General features: G+C 38.9%; 1 protein-coding gene across 1 annotated transcript in view; it reads left to right on the plus strand.

Annotated features, from left to right (window-relative positions):
• The window catches only part of LRRC4C (leucine rich repeat containing 4C), a 1257118-nt gene extending 1253207 nt beyond the window's left edge, over nt 1-3911 (plus strand). The window contains exon 6 of the transcript XR_012236485.1: nt 3222-3911. The gene's annotated coding sequence lies outside the window, so the exon portion shown is untranslated. The remainder of the gene's footprint in view (nt 1-3221) is intronic.
• The last annotated feature ends 336 nt before the right edge of the window (nt 3912-4247 follow it).

Raw genomic sequence — 4247 nt, forward strand, 5'->3', positions numbered from 1 at the left:
AGACAGGAAATACAGTACATGGTGAATATCAGCATTGTACAAGGGGGTTATGCAACTCCCCGAATTAAAATCAATAAGGACACATACATATATCAATTCTTTGCCAGTGGCAAAACAAGTTATTATGAGACCCCATAGCAACTCTGCTCTAAAAGATGTTTTATTAGTAAAGACGACAAACTCTAAAACATAGTTATCTGTATTCAGAGAATGTAACGGAACAAGTTTATTCCCTGAAGAACTAATATATTATATAAACTGTACATCTAATATCTATCTATTTATCTATCTATCTATCTATCTATCTATCTATCTATCTATCTATCTATCTATCTATCTATCTATCTATCTACAGTTTATGTACAAGTATATACTGTACGTATATATAAAACATTTGCAAATAATTTATTCTTTTATTTTTATATATGTATATGTGTGTGTATATATGTGTATATATATTTGTATGTGTATATATATATATATATATATATATATATATATATATATATATATACACATACAAAATATATATTAGGGCTGTGGAAATGAAAGATTAATTCCTTGATTAATCGTTAATTTTTTTTAAAGATCAAAATTTTGTTTGATCGATACTCACCTCTCTGCCGGCTTCCGGGTCTTCAGGGAGTTCCGTCTGAGATCCGGTGACGTCGATGGTCCCAGTTAACCACATCCATATTTACCATCACTGTCCAGGCTGTCCGGTGACGTCACGGACATCGACGTCACCGGACTCCCCCCCCTTCCCCAAATGCCTCCGTCTGCTAACGAAGGGAAGGGGGGGGAGTCTGGTGACGTCGATGTCCGTGATGTCACTGGACAGCCTGGACAGTGATGGTAAGTATGGATGTGGTTAACTGGGATCATTCAGTGAGCTAAGTGTAGGCAAATTTGGTAACCAAATTTGGCAGTCAATGTTCTAGATAAGTTTTATAATTTAAGTTAAACTAACTTTCTAAGTTTTTCTTAAAGTTTAATAAAAAAAAAAATTACTTACATCAGTGCTACAGTTTGAATTTAAAACGTATTTGTGTGAACTGTGAAGTTAAGTCATGGATTGTGGAAACTAACTAGTGTAGGGTGATTGTATATAGTGTATACCACATTTACCACTGACTAATGCAGAGTTGCAATGCAAGGAGACCAGCTAAAAGTAGTTGGATCTGTATGTGTGTTATAATTAATCGAAATTAGTTGAATAATCGATTAAAAAAAATCGATTAATCGAACACGAAAATTTGAATCATAAATAAATAAATATATATATATATATATATATATATATATATTTATATACTGTATATACCTTTGGTTCTGGATGTGCATCTGGCTTATGGGATATGTAAGATATGTGATGGAACAGACATGTAAATACCTTCTATTTAAAGTGACGCTAAAAAATATCCTTATTCTCTAGAAATAACCCATACACATCCACTACTTCCTGAAACTTAAAGTGATTGTAAAGCTTTGTTTAAAAAAAAAAAAACAAGCATGCCTATACTTACCTCCTCTATGCATTGATTTTGCACAAAGCAGTCCAGATTCTCCTCTTCTGGGGTCCCCCCGTGGCGCTCCTCCTCTTCTCGAGTGTCCCCCCCCCCCCCCGGAAAGCCGCTCTCCCTGGGGGTACTCGTGCGGGCGCGTTCCAGAGACCTGCTGTGGCGTCCATTGACACAGACAGCGGGACTCGGACCCGCCCCCTCGTCTCACTGAATTTGATTGACAGCAGCGAGAGCCAATGGCTCCTGCTGCTATCAATCCATCCAATGAGGACCCGAGACAGTGGCTGGAGCTGCTGTGCTCGTCCTCGTCGCTGGAACAATCGGGTTCAAGTAAGTAAAGCGAGGGGGTCGGGAGGGGGGGGGGGGGTTGCTGCATCAGGAAAGGTTTTTCACCTTACTGCATAGAATGCAGTAAGGTGAAAAACCCCGAGGGCTTACAACCTCTTTACTCTTTTTTTTAATGAAATAATTCCTTATTGTGTTTTTCTGCTTCCTTGTAACTTCCCTGTGAGCTCCTGAACCTCTCCTTTACGGCTCCATTCACACATGTACAACTCCAACTTTGGAGTGCAACATTAGTGCATCTTTGGATGACTGTAACTTGGATACGATTTTGGCTTTGACCAGTGATAATGGATAACTGTTGCACACAAGCTGCATTGTATAACATTCAGGTACGACTTTTATGCAACTTCGGAGGGTCAACCTAGAAGTCTATGGCCCTCAAGTTGCAGGAAAGTCAGACCAAAGTAGTGCATGAACTACTTTAAAGTTGCTACAACTTTAAGTCGCACATATATGAACGGTTATTATTGGAAAACATGGGGAATGACTTGTCATGCAACTTTGATACCCAAAGTTGGATGACAAGTCACACAAGTTTGAATGGAGACCTACCCCTTACTTCTGGAGTGAGCAGTGCACGTTAGTTGCAGTCATGTACCGCAATGTTTCTCAACTCCACTCCTCAAGTACCCCCAACAGGTTATGTTTTCAGGCTTTCCATTATTTTGCACAGCTGATTTGATCAGTTTCACTGCCTTAGTAATTACCATCTAATCATCTGAGTGAAATCCTGAAAACATGACGTGTTGGGGGTACTTGACGACTGGAGTTGAGAAACATTGATCTACTGTACACTGCTCTTCGCACACTACAAACCCCATAGTCCATTCTGGGAGCAAGCAAGAGAGGGTGGCTATGTTCCTAAATACAGTGGGACCGTGGAGAACGAACATAGCCACCCTCGAACAGGAGGTTGAAACCACATATTACCATCTAAAAACTGGAACAAAAAAGAAGGGAAGGGGGAAGGGAAAGGAAGAGAAGAGAAGGGGAGAGGGAAGGAAGGGAAGGGAAAGGAAGAGAAGGGAAAGGAAGAGAAGAGAAAGAAAGAGGAAGAAGGAGAGTGAGAGACAGAGGAAGAGGATGGGAAGAGGAAGTAGAAGAGGAAGTGGAAGAGGAGAGGAGATGTCAATGTTTCCTATTACAACACCTGGGCCAATCCTACGGTTATAGATAACTTACAATCATATCTCCCAGCTGTTAATCAAAAGCTACTTCCCCTTTTTTAATCAGTTCATTAGGTTGTCAACTATAGATTATTCCTATTGGGAGAGATCAATCAGAAAATAAATCGCACATTTATTGAAGCGTGTTTGGTCACCATTATCCTTGCTAGTTATTCTTTCTTTACAGGGGATACGCCAAGCCCATGCATCTGAAAAGAAAATTAGAATTTGATTAGATATTGATGAAAAGAAAAAAAGAGGTGGGAAGAAATGAAGAGAAGAGAAGAGAAGAGAAGAGAAGAGAAGAGAAGAGAAGAGAAGAGAAGAGAAGAGAAGATGCAGGAAGAAAAAGAAAGAAGCAAGAGATGGAAGGAGGAGAGGAGGAGGGGAGGAAGGAAGAAAAGAAAGAAGGAAGAAAGAAGGGAAGGAAAAGAGAAGAAAAGAAAAGGTGTCATGGGATGAAATGTTTCTTATTACAACACCTGAACTGATCCTGTGCTTATAGTGAAAGTAAACCCTCCTACTTAGTTGCATTCATTTTTAAAGGTCCTAGCAGGTGCTTCCATAAACACAAGTGTTTATATCAGAAGAGATCTTTAAAGGTCTGCCATTATAAGACATTAGCATGACTTTTCATCTAAGCTTAATTTCATCTACCTCCCTCTTCATTTGTTCCTCAGAGTTCTGAGCTAATCAGGTTGCACTCACCAATCTCAATTAAAAATGCAAGTTGGCCTTAATTATCTACAAATGGCAGATGTTAATAAATCTCAAATACTTCTACCTTCTACCTTCTAGCGGGCCTTGGGCTGTCTTACAAGCAGATGTTACTCCGCTATAAGAGGTCAGGTGCTTTGCTGTGAAATGAACCAACTCTACTGTAAAAGATACAAATTTTGAGAATTTCTTATTAAGCTCTAAACTACTTCTTGAGAAAAAAATAAAAATAAAGGTTTCCTATTATGCAGCCATATTTTTGTTAAAGAGTATTTTTTTTATTATATTCATGAAAATAATTGCTCTAACCCACATATATGTATTTAAATTGTTACTAAACCCACAACAGTAAAATCAGTCTGTATATGCATTAAGGCATGCTTGTTATACTCACTGTGGAACCTAAGGGGTTAATCCTCTGCATTGTGTAAAAAGGCTGTTTGATACTGTCTTCTCTGATCCTACCCTTCTTCCCCTGTCCCAAAACCATCTACTG

The sequence above is a fragment of the Aquarana catesbeiana genome, linkage group LG11 (genome assembly GCF_042186555.1).
Source record: "Aquarana catesbeiana isolate 2022-GZ linkage group LG11, ASM4218655v1, whole genome shotgun sequence".
In the NCBI taxonomy this organism is placed as follows: Eukaryota; Metazoa; Chordata; class Amphibia; order Anura; family Ranidae; genus Aquarana; species Aquarana catesbeiana.